This window comes from Pleurodeles waltl, chromosome 4_2 (genome assembly GCF_031143425.1).
Source record: "Pleurodeles waltl isolate 20211129_DDA chromosome 4_2, aPleWal1.hap1.20221129, whole genome shotgun sequence".
Classification (NCBI taxonomy): Eukaryota; Metazoa; Chordata; class Amphibia; order Caudata; family Salamandridae; genus Pleurodeles; species Pleurodeles waltl.
In genome coordinates, this window is record NC_090443.1 from 1008205587 (window position 1) to 1008223751 (window position 18165).

General features: G+C 40.2%; 1 long non-coding RNA gene across 1 annotated transcript in view; it reads right to left on the bottom strand.

Annotated features, from left to right (window-relative positions):
• Positions 1-2303: 2303 nt before the first annotated feature.
• Positions 2304-18165, bottom strand: part of LOC138294244 (uncharacterized) — a 239627-nt gene continuing 223765 nt past the window's right edge. Inside the window, exon 3 of the long non-coding RNA XR_011203297.1 lies at positions 2304-2988. This is a non-coding gene — a long non-coding RNA (uncharacterized lncRNA). The remainder of the gene's footprint in view (positions 2989-18165) is intronic.

Below are 18165 nucleotides of genomic sequence, written 5' to 3' on the forward strand. Positions count from 1 at the left end.
CTTCAAAGGATTATCGTTTACGATAGTCTAGTGAATACACGAGTCCTTCGGCTTTGGTACTTGCAAGTTCCAAATCAAAGTGATCCCAAAGGGATACCAAACCAAATGTCCAACTAAGGACCAAACCAAGTGTCCAACTAAGGTCCAAACCAAGTGTCCAACTAAGGACCAAACCAAGTGTCCAACTAAGGACTGGGAGACGCTCCACTTATACTTAACTGAAAATATCAATGACGTCACCAGAAGACTCGTCTTATCGTTTCGCTCTACCAAAAATCAAGGGTCCAAATCAGGGTGATAGCCAGAGCAGCAGTCCTTCGTAGCCGTCGGGAAGCAGGGAACCTCGCAGCAAAGACTTTCGGACCACGTCGACATGCAGGGGTCGATGAAGTGGCGGCCTTCCTCCAGAATTTTCACACGAAGCTCCCCACGGACCTCAGGCTTGGACCTGTACCGCTGGTATCGCCCCAAGTTGGGCGCCAACTGAGGTACTGGGTTTTTCAGAACCGGTACTGATCCGGTAACCCAGCGGTGCCAGGGTACACCCAAAGACCTCGGGTACTTTCCTGATTCAGACTACAGAAACTCAGAGTCTTCTAGGTGAAGTAAAAGATCAAATTTATTGGCTGCAACCAATTGACAAGCGTCCTAGAAGTACAACAGCACGACTTGTATGTTCTCAGGAGACTGTGTTTCAATGCAAAGTCAGGTTTCCTTATATACAGTTTTTTAAGCTTCAGGCAAACATTCATGACATTTTGGTTGGTCATTCACATGTTTTCACTACAAAGGAAAAAACAGTGTCATGATGAAACCTCATATTTCATGTCATCCAACCCATAATAAATTACCCGGCAAGGCCTAGTATTTTACATCAGATAAGTGTGGACCCCTAATAAAAACGGGCACCTCCCCCTCGTAAAGTAAGAAGAAGAAAAGAGCAGGTGCAGGTGTGAGCAAGTTAGGCAGGGTGTGTGAGCGATAATAAGGGTTTTATGGCCTGGTGTGCCTTGATGCTATCTGATTCGGCCACTGGGAGAGGGACTGACCAAACAGGTTTGGCCTGAGGCTATGGTTCCAGCTTGCCCAGGTCAGAGAAAAGTCAATCAAGGTGTACGTGTCCTTGGAATCAAATCTGACTGTATTATAAGCCTATGTGAGGGCAACTTTTAAAAATGGCTGCCGTGTATAAAATGGGAGCCACGAGTGCAGGACGAAAATGGCGATTTCGAGGTGAAAACGCTGCTGGAATTGAGCGAAAATGCTCATGCTTAGTGTACTAGTCATTATCGGTCTTTTGATACTAAAATCGTACTGCTGTGGCAAAGTAAATTACATGGGTCCAGAATTTTTAGAACCACAAACCCTCCTTTTGCCCTTACATAGGCAATAAACCTATTCTCATGCTAATCTGAGTCCAGGTCTATGTTTATAAGGCCATGGAGATGTTGCAGGAGCAAAATTTTAGTACTTGGTAACTCTCTCTGGACAGGTCTCCTCGAACATGAAGTAGCACAAAAGGACACATATGGCAGGACAAAATAAGGAATACCCCTATCTGCAGTAGGTGGCATAAGATCACACACCCAACAATTAGTGATGTTCACTACTAACTAGTGTTGATGCAGAAGCTGTACAAAAGAATTGCTTACGAATTCTGATCTTCTAACCTGCTCATGTTCAGGAAAAGGGTGAAAAGAGTGCAAAGAAACAATAGTAGGAAAAGACATAGGTTGGGAAGTGGGTGCAGAAGTCAATTGAGTAGAGAAAAACAATCCCACCCATAAATGACAACGTCATGTTTAAAAGACACTAGAAAACACGTTATTAAGAACATATAGACAACGGGTGAAAGTAGTGACCACTATTATAAATGAAATAATAATTTTTCACAACCCTAACCAAAAAGCAAATCCTAAAATTATCTAGTAACATTTTTAGGGCTCCTCTGCATTTCAGTAATTTTTGTATGTTCAGGTGGAACAGTGGTGACTCTCATCAATGCTCTAAGGTGAAAAGGGGGTACTCTTTCCACAGAAAATGGACTTTATTCTGCTTTTACTAAACAGAATAGTACTTTAAAACAATGCCAGCAAAACAATCAGTCTCCTAACACCTAGTCTATACAATCACACGGAAACCTCTTGTGAAACCAACTATGCCCAGAGTCCGTTCAAAAAGCCTCTCTGGCAGGCTTCTATTGTCCATCAAATTTTCTTTTGTTGTTTTCTTTCGCATGGGCCTCTCAATTCAGGCCTCTTCGTGAGAAAAGTACTGCTTAGTTGGAGTGCCCTTCTGGCAAACACCCACAGCTCACTCGAAAGTCTCAATGTCTTAAAGCAATGCACCAGTGTCTCTCCTCTGTGGCAGACACTACAAACAATGTGTTCTTCATTGATCAAGGGCACAAATCATCTCGTGCAGACCCAAGCACCATTAATTGGGAAATAGCTCAAGCTCAGCAGCACTTTCAGACTCCAACACTCATTATTTAGTGTCAGAGGACGCTCAAGCTGCTCTTTCATGGGCACCACAATATAGTGCCTTTTTCCAAACTTGAAATCTCCGGTGCACTGCCCTTCTTCCGTTGGAGCAAAGAAAAGGGGGTGTGTGGCCAAAACTCAGGCCAAGGGGCTCAAGGGATTGCACACTGTCAGAGAATACCAGCACATGACAGGTAGAGAAATGAAACCTCAAAACAGCTCTGCCATCAACAACAGGAATCCTTCTCTTTAGCTCTTTTACACTGAAACTTTGGTTTTGTGATGTCCAACGCCGTCTGATGGAGCAAGTACGATACCATGCGCTGGCGATCGCTGTCCAGCTTTGCTACTTTCTGGGTGCTGAGACTGTAGGGCCAAGACGTCCGTCTTTCATCTGTAGCTGTCACTGATGGGAATTAGGCTTAAATCAATGTCCTGCAGGTTATTATGACTTGATACCCGCAGAATCTAGTGACGTAGTAAATGTGCCACAGTTGTTAGTTTCCTTCAATTTACTAAAAAAAAGTTCATGGTTTTTAGCAAGGGGGCTGCAAGCAGGTGGTCTGCAATCTTCAAAGGAGTAGCCATACACCATGGGCATAAAATACAAAGACAAAGGCAGAAGGGCAAAACAGGGTCTCTAGCATCTTTAATTGGGTTCTCTCCATTATTCTCTGCCATCTATAGCTACATGAGAATTCTATCTGAATGGATTTCCTCACACAGTGGCATTGTCTAATGGGGTAAACACATATTTCCCTCAATGATTAAGTCTAGGTGTTGCTCCTTATCTTAGAACATCTCAATAGAGAAATCACATGATACTGATTATCAGGGACATGTAGAAACCTTCCTTTAAAAACTGTGCATCAGGTGCACTATGCAATACACAGGCTAATAGTCAAATGTGCAAACAAAGAGACAAGAACTAGAGGGTCCTGACATTTGCATGATTAGGACACATCTGATCCCACCAAAAATTAAAGTAGCAGGAACAGAAGGGAACCGAAAACCAAATTAAAATAGACATTGAAAATTCGTCATGTTCAAAAAGGTAAACATAAGATATCTCCTATTGAAATGGAAAACTTGTCTTACTATAATATTGAGTCAGTTAACCAGTCTATCGCTACCCTGACAGTCAGGCTGGAAAACATTGAAGCAGGCCTAAGGCAAATTCTTGAAAACCAGTCTGGTCATACCAAAGGGAATTATACATAACATGGGGGTCCCTGGTACATCACTGCAGTCTGGAAATGTGAACCTGAACAATACATCAATAATAATAAAAGGTCTGACTGGTGAAAGGAATTCGAAAAAGAGAAATGGGACTAGGACATAGCTAAAATCTCAATAACTAAGCATGATGCGACATTGGTCAGGGGAAGTAACAAAAGAAAAAAATCTATAGGAAGAACAAAAAAAAAATTATTTGGGTGATAGTCAGGCATGTGACACAACACTGAGAGTACGGGTGATACACAAAGGCCAAAGTTAGACAAATTTTAACTCTACCGTTGGCGACTACACCATATACGGTACTCCTAGCTAATGTTTCAGTTCCTTCTTCAGGAAAAAATGAAAACCTGGTTTTCTTTTTAGGAACGAAAGCCATATGCTACTTAGGAAACAGAACATCATTAACTAATGTAATATAGAAATTAGGCCACCTTGAGTCACAGATCTATAATTTCATCCTTAGGTCCAATCAAGGCTACATAAATGTAGGGCTGCCTGTTCCTTTAAGGGAAGGGGCAGTAACGTGACTAACTACAGGTGACACACTTTGATCCTGTATATCTCTTTTTATTTTCCTTCAATACCATTATAGCCAAATAGACATGCACTGGTGAAGTGTTGTCTTTTATGTTCACAGCATGAAATATCATTATCTGTGGAATTTAGTAACCAGAACAAGTTCAACCAACTGTTGCGTAGCGATAGGCATCGTCATGACCATCCCCTCACAACACAGGGGAGCTTGTAATAGTATCAAAAGCAGCAACAAACATGCAAAAAAAACAAATAAAAAATAATAAAAACGCACAAAACGTCAAGCCATCAGATATACTTGCTGTGTATCAAGCACAAAAAGCATAGACAAAACAATAGCATGTGTGAATAAGCGGTGACACACAACACCATGTCATGTACTTTATGCACTGTAAACCTGCAGCCCAAAACCCAATATTTGGGCCTGTTTAATTTGTCAGGTTTAAAATCCTTACCCTCCTTTTGACAGTAGATCACCAGGCAATGGAAATCTGCTGCCAAATATAACTTTACTGTTTCTCTTCTAACATACAGGACCAGCAAGAACAATTCATGATAGGACCAAATACATGAAAATAAATTTCCATTACTTAACTGTTACCCTCTTGTCAGTTACTTCGCAACATCAAGCCACCTTAGTTTTACCTTTCTAAAAGTAAAAATTGTTACACTGACACTCCATATTAATTTGGCACCTATAATTTCCACTGTGAAAAATAAGTCTCAATTGGCAAATCGTTCTCATTAAGGCATGTAGCCTTCAAAATTTTAGAAAAGGGCTGCATCTTATTTTCTGTCTAAGACTTAATGCAACACTTCGTTTTCTGTCAAATAAAAGCAACTAGCAGGCATCATTTTATTTTTTTAGAGCGGAGACACAAATGTATCAGTTCTGCAGAGCATTTAACATGATGTTGGGACTTTCGAAGAAACCCCTTTTTTTTTATATTTTCCCTTTGGAATTAAGTTCTTTAATTGTATTGATGTTCTTCTGGAGAAACCAGAAATCCCACTTTTAGAGGCCCGTAGGGTCATTCTGCATTTCACAGAGACAAGGCCCTAATTTAAAAGGTCACAAGTGTCAACATGACAGCCTCCTCCATTGTTTATGGGAAAACTAAAGATAGCATCTCAGCATCATGACTTGAGCCAGCCTCTGTAGCTCTCCTAGCTTCTGCCACTCTGAATCTGTCAAAGACAGTAGGCCTTCCTATTTACCTTCTAACCTGCAATAATTCACTCTATTTTAAAAAAAATAATTTTTCCTTTTTAGGCGCTAAAAAAATTATCTATATTTCCAGATTATTAAACTACATTTACTGTGAATAATTCACAAACCTTAATAACACACATACCAGTTGTTAGAATAAATGCTTGTTGCAATCCCATGCAATGGTACATATTTCATCAACCTCGAATGAATGAACGTCTCAGTAGGCCCAGCTGAAGTTAGAACCTTCAACCTTGATATTAAAACAAGCCTTTGTACTGGCACATTGACTCATTGAATCATAAGAAGGCACAACCTGCAAATATATATCAAACCTAAATGTATGCATTTACTGAAGCCTGAGACACTTTAAAAAGTACTCTGAATGAAAGAAAATGCAGTTTAAACAGTGCTTTTGCCCAAAATCGACTTTGATATTTTAGGCATTAAAAAATCAATATCCTACAATTTTCTTGCATAATATGCATTACCAGAATGTCTATTACACAATCCATGAGTCAGCCATTGAAAATATTAACTTATACTTTATAGAAATGAGCTTGTTTGCTCCTGCGCCAAGGGAAAATTGCACATACAAATGTCATTTTAGCGGTGCAACATAACTTAAATTAAATTTTAATGTTAGGAGGTCATAGTATAGGTATTAAGCTTTATAAATATTAAAAAACGATTTTGAAAGGCACTTATTTTTTAAATAATTTTTCCATAATTAATAATTTTCTTTAAAAAAAAAAAAAAAAAAAAATTATTCTTTTTTTTGTGATAATTCCACATATAAAAGCAAGCTGCATCCCTTGCCTATTATTTGGGATACATTAACTCACAAGCCTAAGCGCATAAGCCTAACTTGAAATGCGTCACATTTTTGCACCACTTTCATTTAAAAGGAAGGTTATGCAAAATTCCACCCATGTTTAACTGGGAAAGTGCTGGCTGAATTGAACATTCCTATCAAATATACTGCAGCTGAAAAGTTTGCCTGTGAACATCTAATACAATGCATCTAAGAAAAATGCTGTAAATGTTTGTTTTTTTTTGTTTTTTTTTGCAAAAATAGATAATTTCGTTTTTTTTGGGGGGCCCTATTTATATCTATTGAATGTGTTTTCTAATTTATTAAGCATTTAACTGCAGTTTTGTATATGTGCACAATTTCTCATTCTATAAATTAAAGAGCAACATATAGCTATGTTAGCACGTCACATAGTTCATTTCTGGATTTTTTCTAAGTTTCTACTTAATATTAATTAACCAACATTTTACTTAACAAACTGTAAACATCAAGAAGACCCACAAACACACATTGAGCTCATTTCAAATATAAACAGAAAACACACAGTACACACAATACAGCGCGCTTTAGCCATTTTTCATAAATAGCGCAGTCGCAATTTACTTACAGAACCGTTTGCAGATCCTAGTTGTAAGTCATATTTACAAGAAAAAAAGAAAACTTTTCTCAATTATTTCCAAGAATAGCGGACCCATACTTTATTAAACGTGATGGGGCCTACTCCGTGCTTCACATATAGTTCATAGGTTGGAGTTCCAATCGGAGGAACCGGACATGAGTCCTCCAACCGGGAGTCCCTTTTACAACCAAGACAAAACAAATTTCCAAGTCTGCTAAGACCAGGCATCTTCGCTCACTAGTCTAGCTTCAAACTTCAAAGGATTATCGTTTACGATAGTCTCGTGAATACACGAGTCCTTCGGCTTTGGTACTTGCAAGTTCCAAATCAAAGTGATCCCGAAGGGATACCAAACCAAATGTCCAACTAAGGACCAAACCAAGTGTCCAACTAAGGACTGGGAGACGCTCCACTTATACTTAACTAAAAATATAGATGACGTCACCAGAAGACTCGTCTTATCGTTTCGCTCTACCAAACATCAAGGGTCCAAATCAGGGCGATAGCCAGGGCAGCAGTCCTTCGTAGCCGTCGGAAAGCGGGGAACCTCGCAGCAAAGACTTTCGGACCACGTCGACATGCAGGGGTCGATGAAGTGGCGGCCTTCCTCCAGAATTTTCACACGAAGCTCCCCACGGACCTCAGGCTTGGACCGGTACCGCTGGTATCGCCCCATGTTGGGCGCCAACTGAGGTACTGGGTTTTTCAGAACCGGTACTGATCCGGTAAACCAGCGGTGCCAGGGTACACCCAAAGACCTCGGGTACTTTCCTGATTCAGACCACAGAAACTCAGAGTCTTCTAGGTGAAGTCAAAGATCGAATTTATTGGCTGCAGCCAAGTAACAAGCGTCCTAGAAGTACAACAGCACGGTTTGTATGTTCTCAGGAGACTGTGTTTCAATGCAAAGTCAGGTTTCCTTATATACAGTTTTTTAAGCTTCAGGCAAACATTCTTGACATTTTGGTTGGTCATTCACATGTTTTCACTACAAAGGAAAAAACAGTGTCATGATGAAACCTCATATTTCATGTCATCCAACCCATAATAAATTACCCGGCAAGGCCTAGTATTTTACATCAGATAAGTGTGGACCCCCAATAAAGACGGGCACCTCCCCCTCGTAAAGTAAGAAGAAGAAAAGAGCAGGTGCAGGTGTGAGCAAGATTAGGCAGGGTGTGTGAGCGATAATAAGGGTTTTATGGCATGGTGTGCCTTGATGCTATCTGATTCGGCCACTGGGAGAGGGACTGACCAAACAGGTTTGGCCTGAGGCAATGGTTCCAGCTTGCCCAGGTCAGAGAAAAGTCAATCAAGGTGTACGTGTCCTTGGAATCAAATCTGACTGTATTATAAGCCTATGTGAGGGCAACTTTTAAAATGGCTGCCGTGTATAAAATGGGAGCCACGAGTGCAGGACGAAAATGGCGATTTCGAGGTGAAAACGCTGCTGGAATTGAGCGAAAATGCTCATGCTTAGTGTACTAGTCATTATCGGTCTTTTGATACTAAAATCGTACTGCTGTGGCAAAGTAAATTACATGGGTCCAGAATTTTTAGAACCACAGAATCCTTCTTAGGCGGCAAAAGTACAGCGCCGGCTTGCCTCATTTCGAAGCACCAGCCGGGCGCCAAATTTATAGAATGCTGGAAGACGGCGCTCAGGTTGTGCTAGCATCAGAAAAAATTACGTTAGCCGGTGGCGGTGGCAGTAGGGTGAAGGTTTTTTTTTATCCAACAATGACGCTAGGCTGGTTAGAGGCAATAAAAATTTTGTAAACCAGCCTAGCGTCATTTTCTGATGCAAAACTATCCATACCACATGACTCCTGTCTTCTGAAAGACAGGAGTCATGCCCACCAACCCAATGGCCAGCACCGGGGACCAGGGTCCCCTGGGCATGGCCATTGCACCCAGTGCCATGCAAGGAGGCCCATGCCAGGGCCCCCAATGGCACTTAATTATTTTTAAATACTTACCTATACTTACCCTTCTTACCTGGGATGTGGTCTCCTATCCTCCAGTGTCCCTCTGGTGTGGGTGGAGGTGTTCCTGGGGCCTGGCATGGGCATCTGTGGGCCCATTCCAAGGTGTTTAACCATGGAAATGGGTCCACAGGTCCCCTAACGCCTAATCTGACCCAGGCATGAAATAATGGTGCAAAGTAAGCTTTACACCATTACTTAGCCACTCCTCCCATCCGTGAGTCATTTTAGCATGGGGGATAAATGTGGGGCTATGCAGTTAGCACCATTTTTTAGATGGGAACATCTACCATGCATCTCATTGATGCAAGGTAGGTGCACGCATCCAAAAAATGGTGCTAACTACAATATTTTGATGTTAGACATCTCTAGTGTCAAAATACAAATATGGAGTTAGGTTTGCGCCAAATTTGCATAGAAAAAATTATGCAAATTCAGCACAAACACAGTATAAATATGCCCCTAGATGTTTAAAAATGTTGACATGTTTCAATGGAATCTCCTTTTGGCTGCCCCACCTTCATCAGGACTGTGTAAAATGTAGGAAGATAATCTATCAGATAATCTTGAATCTTGCAAATTGATGAAGGGGGCTGAAAAGAAAGGTAGAAAACAACAAAGATAGTAGCTTAATCCTTATTGTGATGTATCAACAAATTCTATGTAGTTCCAAAAAAAACTATTAAATTATTTAGGTGAAGTAATTGATCTTAAAAGAATTAAGAAATGATAATTGATCTGAAAAGAATTAAGAAACAAACTTAACTCCATGTTGTTTAAGCATTCACAACTCCTAAAGATACTTGTTTCAACAATCTCTTCATATGTTATCTTCTCTGAACACTTGGAAAGATAACCATTGTTAATCTTACCTGTCTCCAAATTCAATAATGAATTTTTATACTAGCTGAAATCATAATTTTTATAGCTCCATAGTTCTTTACAAATGTAAATATTTATTCTTATTTCATTTTGAATTGCTCGTTATCAGCTTGGAATAAATGAATGTTTATGATACCATTTCCAGCAACCTTTGGGAAGTAAGCTCTTCTTAGTATTACCCTTTAAGTTAAGTTCCAGTATCTTTTCCCCAAATTATCAAGATAACATGAATAACTCTATGCATGCACTTTTATATCAGCCTGTGTTGCTTTTTATTTCTTGATCCTTATAATTAGGCAATCAATGTTATATTGATAACAGAAATCCTAAGATTATTAGTAACCTCAGTAACAGAGTCACTATAACTCAATTTAATAAATCAGTGGGCAATATAACCGAACCTTCATTTAGCAGTAGGGAATCCCTATAAAGGACTGAGAACAGGATGTGAACTTGTGATAGAAAAACAGCACAGGACAGTGTAGAGGCATTGCTTGCCAAGCTTACTCATAATTGAGATGAAAAGCTTTAACTTTGGGCTCTGTACCATAAAAGGTGCAACATAGAGAACAGGATAGAGGTGGCTGAACTTTGAAGTAAATTGTGAATACTAATTACTAGCCAAATCCACAACAAAAGGGGATACATGATGAACACAATAAAGGGCCATCACTCACTGTCTTTGACCAGTTAATGGTCTGCTCTGTGTAATATAATAACAGGTACCTGATTTCACAGTGACAGGTAAAGTGGGACAAATATTCTACAGGATAGAAATTTCACACAAAGAAAAGTAGATACATTTTCTGATACTATTTCTTCTGAATCAGAAGGTGAAGCTACACCAAGAAGAATAAATGTTCCCTATAAGATAGATTCATGTAACAGAACTTTGTGGCTCTGATGCTCCCAGAAGTACAGTAAGCTAGCATACATCTAACTTACTTCCCTTTTTTGGATTTTGGTGAGGCAACCCCAGAGGAAGAAGACATCCAAATGAAGGCTTTGTTTGGTTCACAGGACAAGAACATCCACAATAATATATGCAAACCAGGAGATCATGGCATTGGAAATAGTAGATAATACCACAATTCCTATTTGCAATGTCCTATTACCAGCAGAAGGGTCAGTTTAAAGAAAAGGATTGTCCTTTGTTCCTGAGTGAGGGATTATTATGTTTGAAATATTCTGGAAGATCAGACTGAATAAGTATTTCTTCTAGTCATGCAATGAATATCAATACACAAACAAACATCTCCAGTTGCAACCCTTGTTCCAAATTCAATCCCAGTTTAGAAATGGTTGTTCCAGAGGTGGGAGTTTTTGAAAAGGTAGTAATGAAAGAGCTAGATTGAGCACTGAAATAACTTCCCAAAACATACATAAGATTAATATAATTCTTGGGATGAACATGAGACCAATCAGGCCTTAGCTCAAAATGCTGAGATTACAGTGAAACTTAGTGGAAAAGTTGTGGAATTGCTATTTTTAGTGTATTGAATCTATAAGGGATAAAGTAACCTCTGTTGTACATTATAAGGAAATTGCAAGTCAGCAAAGAGTTCCATACCCCTATATAGGAACGAGGCTGAAGGACGAGTTCCTTTACAAAGTTATGGAACTCCAAGGTGACTTGCAATATCCTAATCATGAGTGATGGGGGTACTTTATTCTATATAGCACATGGTCACACCATCACCTTTTTCCACAAACCACTTAAAACCTTGGGCCCATATTTATTGCCTTTTGGCGCAGGGCAGCACAGCTTGTCACCTTGCCATGCTTCCCTGAATCAAAAGAAAAGGGCAGGAATGCACTGTATCTATGGCATATTGCAGATTTCTGTTCTTTCCCACTGCGCTGGTGCAATTTTGGCAGCCTAGTGCCAACACAGGCATCCTGCACCATGGTGGAAAGATGTCTGTATTGTAGGTTGGATTGCTTTTGTGCAGGAAGGAACACCTTCCTGCATAAAAACAATCCTGGGATGCTTTTTACTCTTTCTATGCGTGCTGCAGGAGATTTCTCTCCTCGTTGAGCCTCTCCTGGGGAGGAGTAAGATTATGGCACATCCCCAGGTTTACAAGGTCTTGTAAATCTGGGAATGCATCAAAATCCATCGGTGCTGTGTAGGAACACCCACCACAATGCTCATGGAACAACACTTTTTTTGCAGAGTAAGGCAATGCAGTGGTTTGCGCTGCCTTGCCTTACTCCATATCTATGATGCTTTTCAAAGCCAGTCAAAGTGGCTTTGTGTGTCCTCATAAATATTATTTTGAGTTTTGCACTGCCATTGCATCCCAAAAAAGTGACTCAATGGCAGCCCATGAGGCTCTTATCTCGGAGCATGTTTGCAAACTTGAAGAGGAAAAGTAGAACCTCTGGTGCAAAAGTAAACACATCAAAGGCCTTTCGGATATATGTTTCAAAAAGATATTATAAACAGTTTAAAACAAGTCAGTTTAAAAAAAAAAAAAACTGCAGTAGTTTGGAATGTATAGAACGTGCAGAAAGATTTTAGCTTTCCTATAATTATATGAGGAGTGTAAAAAATAAACTTTGTCTTTCTGCTAGTCATTGCAAGCTAGAAAAAAGAGCACAAGAAAGAAATAACATCCCTACATAAAAGGGAGGGCTAAGGTAGTCCAAAGAAATGGATTTAAGTGTTCACAAATTCCAGTAATACTCGAACATTTCTTATAAGTCTTATCATATGAAATGACAGTCTTCCCTGAAAATCCAATGAAGCGGGAACCATGATACTGTGTTTCGATTCCAAAATTGTTTCTTTACTCCTATAATGATGATTCTCCATAAGTCTAGCCAACGCATTTCATCCCCTAGACGGGACTTCATCAGGGTTCTTTATTCACTTTTTTACTGTTTCTCTGATGGTTCTTGCTCTATAGCACAAGTCAACTAACGCTCATGTTTCCTTTTCAGCAGTGGAACCTGTGTAGGTTGTAAGAAGGAAGCAATATCTCCTATCTGTAGAGTTTCCTACCCTTCCCTTTCATTTTGCCTCTGGGTGGGCCAGGTCCTAGGGGCATTCACAAAATATAGAAGGGGGCATAATTCCCCTCTCCTAGGGCTTATCAAAGCTCTGTGGACTGCCACCTCCCTGTGGCAATGCAATATAATGAATGTAGGGGGGGCTATGCAGCACCCCCGTGTATCGGGGACGCCACCACCCCGGGACAATAAATGTTATGTATGTGGGGGGCCCACATGGCCCCTCCTACCTCCTGGGGACTGTCACCTCGCTGAAACATTGCAAATAATGTACGCCTGGGGCCCATGGGGCAATAAATGTGTATGCAGAAACCGCAAAGCCCCCCATGCCCTGAGGACCGCCACGACCTATATGTAAATAGCACACAGGGCCAAACACCCCCTGTACTCCAGGTACCACTATCTCACTGGAGCAATATTTCAAAACCTTTGTAGGGGGTTGATCCTGCAGACACCCCCTAGGGACTGCCACATCCCTTCAGCTCTTTGTAAATAATGCAAGGGGGTACCCATGCCCCCCGGCATCCCAGGGACCACCACCTCCCCAGGGAAAGAAATAAAAAAAATAGGAGAGTCCTGTGGACCCCTCTGGCACAGGGGACCACCACCTCCCCAGGCCAAATTGAAATGAAGGATGACGTCTGCGTGGCCCCCGTCTTGGAGCCATTTATGGTCCCGGGGACCTCCACCCCCCCCAAGAGCCGGCTACCTCCCGAGGTGCCCACTCTCAGGCAGTAGCTGTTTGCTTTTACTTGACGGGAGCTGAGGCCGAATGCCATGAGCAGCATGAGGTTTGGCCATGCACGGCAGGGGTTGAATTAACCTCATTGTAAGATGACATGTTCAGTAACAATGTAACATTTTAAACTCTAAAAAACACTGAAATTCACTAGTAATATTTATCTCAAGTAACTATAACTTGTGCTCTAAGTTAACTATAGCTTGTGCTCTCCCCATGCACTGCTGAATATCCCACATATTACATCACTCATGACATCTCCTATGACATCATTGATATTATCACTGCAACATGTGCAGTGAAAGTATTGAGGAGAAAAAAGTGCATAACTGTAGATATAAATCAGCTATTAAATCCAAAATGATCTGACTACTAAGCCTGTACTTCTCAAATATCTTCTCTTTAGTTTGATCAAAAGAGTTACCTTAACCCTAAAAATCCTCTCTTGTCTCCTTCTCTGCATATGCACCAAAATCCATATCCTCCTTGTCAGACTCAGAACATACACATCTGTCATTTTGAAAGGGCCTGATGGTCTTTGTGCTTTATAAAGGTTGTACCTGATTAACACTTGATTTCATTTGGTGGTAATTGCATTTCCTAAAATTGCATATTGCGACTGTTCCCAATTAGGCAATGCTTCATTCATACTATTTGTGATTCGCAATTTGGAAAGCCCTATTTCCAATTTATTATTTGGAATCACAAAAATAGTGATTTCAAACAGAAGGAATCACAATTTGGAATCACCAAAATGTCTTTTGTGCATGCAGAAAGGATCTTTTACATTTGCAAATGGCCCTAAATAACGATTCGTACAGTTTGTGGATTCAAAAACTTTTTGTACATTTGGTCCTTAGTTTCTAAAATTTAAAAGTCGCTTAGGAGAATAGTTACAAAAAAGTAGTGCATAGGTCCCGATCCGCCACTTTTCTTGTGTCACCCCTGCTCCACCAAACAACACCATGGTTGCGCCGTATTTACAATATGGTGCACCATTGCGCTCGTTAGGACAATAGCATCAAAATGTTTTAAGATATTGTGGCGCTTTGTTGCACTAGCGTCCAAAATTTTGATGCTAGTGCAGCAAAGCACAGGGAGGGCCATTGATTAAAATGGGGGAGTCATTTTTACGCCTGCTCTGAGCAGGCATTAATAAATGATGAAAAAAATGCTGCAGTGAAATTTGTAAATTTCACTGCACCATTTTGTTGGGCAACCCTGCGTGAGAACACCCCCCCCTTGCATATATTATGCCTGAAGCAGGCATAATGTGGTGCAAGGGGTTGCAAGCATTGTGCCACTTTGTAAATATGGCACGGGTTGAAAAGTCACGTTAGCACCGCATTAGTGTAAAAATATTATGCTAAGGCAGCGCAAGCTGGTGCTAGGGGCTCGTACATATGCCAGTAAATGCCCCTAATTTTCACTTTTTGCTAAAAGTTTATCAAATTTCATAAAGGTCTATCATTAGACCACTCCAGTGAAATATGGTAAAAATTATAGTTAGGAAGTACTTCAGGAATTTTCCCTGTATCTCTTTATCAAGAATATATGTGGATTCTAAGTAAATGTTTTCGGACACTTGAAATATGAAATAAAGCTAATTTGATTGAGTGGCTGGACTCTTAAAGGATCCACTGACTTTTACTGACAGAAGGTCACATCCTACTGTGAATAAAACTTAGCTTTTATGTATTTGAAAAACCTTTAGAGATAGGCCTGTGTGAACACTGCTGCTACTCGATTTTTGCTTCCAGAACTGATGGGCCACCTTTCTGGAGTTCAATGAGTCAGGCCATTGGCTGTACTGTTTTGCAATCTAAGCATGAGGGGGTGGGAAATAGTGGAGACATCTGAAATATCCTTAATAACTGAGGTAGCTTTATACAGAAAAGGCCATCACTACTTAAAGAGAATGTTTCAATAAAGTAACTTCATCAATGCCTATAATCACAGAATCACGTTTCAGGAATGGTGCGCAGTACATTATTACATTTTTGCTTTACTGCTGCTCTTTGGGCCCCCACCTTAAAAGATACAGAAAGTTCTTCCAACCATCTTTTGACTTTTTGAAACTTCTATCCATGTATCTTTTGGTCCGGAATTAAAAAAAACATCTTATACCAAGACTTCAGCATCAATCACACGACCAAATCAACTGCAAGCAGGCCTTTTGCTGGTCCAGTAGAGACAGTAGAACAGTTTTCTTTTTGCCTGTAATTGTATTCTAGGTGATGCCCCTCTGCTAAGGTGAACCAGAACTGTGAAAGCTCACTTTTTAGTCTTCAAAGCTCTAGAGATTTTTTTAAATATTAGGAACATATCCTGCTATTGTCGCTAAACCCTACCAAAAATGTAACTATGAGATATCATCTTTATGCATTATTTTTGTTATCCTTTCCTTTATGATTAATGAATTAATACTTTTTTTTACTGGGAAGTTACAGCAGTATCTGGATGAGAAGGGTGGATTGCCATATTGTGTTGTAGAGAACCTACATTTATTGCATGGACAAACCTGATGAAGCCTCTATCAAACATGATTGCAATGTTAGGCATAGAGCCAATACTTTTGTAATAACTTTCTGAATCCTGTGACCACTACCTTTTACATTACTCATTAAGGACTCATTGGAGGTGTTGACCAGCAGTATTCTGCAATGCAGTAGCAGAATCTCTAGGTAGTTGCCTGGACCTTTGAACCTTCTATAGCCCTCTCCTCATCAATTTTCATAGCATTGTCTCATCTTCCGAGTCCCTCTTTCCTAGATCCCATTCACAAGTGTGGGGTTTTGATCCATGGGCGGTCGCTATTTTGGCATTTGAGTTGCATCCTCGTTAGGAAGTCCCTACATTCTTTGATTTCATGATTTCATTTCTATACTGTTATGGGTTAGTGAGGGACTGGGTGTGACCTCATGCTGTCAGCAGTTGCATATAAGGTTCTGTGACTAATTTGCATGTTTTTCTATATCTTGTGCAATTTCCCAACTGTGCTGTGATCTGGTGTGGGCATACGTCCTTGATAATTTCACCTTCCTGCTTAAATATGATTCTCCTCCTTTGAGGTCTTTCTCATTCGTGACACTGTTTTTCTGGTATCTCAATGTTTGTTTTTATCCCATCTCTCATTATGATACGTGTATTCTGATATTATAGGCCTTCCTTTAAAAGCTGTGAGTTTTCCGCAATTGGTGGAGTTCAAAGGGGGCATTTAGTGAATGATGTAACGATGCATCTCAAACCCAAGCTGGTATTACTAACCTATCCAACATTCTAGGATGCCACCTGTTGGTGATTGTCAGCGATGCAGGCTTGTTTGTCTAGAGAACTGTTATTTCTTTGCTCTGAATGACCGCTTTAATGCCACATTGTCTTCTGGTGGATGTATTGTCTTCAATGTCCCTAAATGTTAATTCTTCAGTTACTGGCTCAAGAAGAGGGTTAAATATTTGCCATGTTCTTGTGTTTTTTTTTTTATTTCACTGATGTTCACAGTCCTTTCTGGTATTGTAAGGGCAGCAGTTACCGCATGTGGTATTTTGGTTCAGAGTGGTATGCCTGTGTCAGTGTTCTTCATCTCTGAGGTATCCCATAGAATAGTGACTGGTAACACTGTATTTGGATTTGACATGTGTCACTCTACTAAGGTTAAAGACTTTGCAATGTGGCATGTTCCATGATTGCACTTATTCTGGAACATTTTGTTCATGCTTTGCTGGTATCTCCAATGTTCTTCTGGTTGTCAGGATTTTTCTTTAGTCCAAACGATTCTTAGGTTACGCTATGTAAATGACACTTACCTTTTGTTGATATGACAAATATGTAATTGACTGGAAATCTGACTTTTTGCCCTCTAGGTGAATATGCTATTTGTGTAAAATCTCCCCTAATGGACCTTTTCAATTGGTTCTGGTATTATTTTGAATGCTAGGTTATTTTTTGTCCATTCAGATGTTGATTTTGATCATCTGTCATTTTCTATTTGAGTCTTCATTGACAGTCTTCCTTAGTCATCAACCTAATGGTTAATCCAGCATCACCTTCTTCCCTACCGGGTTAGATTTACAACAAAGTGGCGCATCAGTCCTGATGACTTTTCTTGCACCCCCCGTACTGCCACCTAACAACACCATTATTTATAATACAGTGCACCATGGTGGTAGTTAGCACAATTGCATCAAATGTTTTGATGCTATTGTGGTGCTTTGCAGAATTGATGCTAGTGCAGCACTGCATAGGGAGGCCCATACATCATATGGGTGCATAATTTTAATGACTGCTCGGAACATGTTGTAAATTTCACTATGCCATGTTTTTGGGCCTCCCTGTGTTAGAACGCCTCCCTTGAATACATTATGCATGACGCAGACACAATGAGGTGCATTGCACCATTGTTAGAAATAGGGTCTTCGGTTGGCAGTCAGGTTACACCCTGTCCAAGCAAGGACCCTCACTCTAGTCAGGGTAAGACGCACACAATCCAAATTATCCTGTGCCCACCCTCAGGAAGCAGTCAGGCTTACCTTAGAAGGCAATGTGTAAAGTGTTTGTGCAATAAATCATGCAATAACACAGTATAAACACCACAAAAATACACCACACAGGCTTAGAAAAATATAGAATATGTATCTAATTAAAT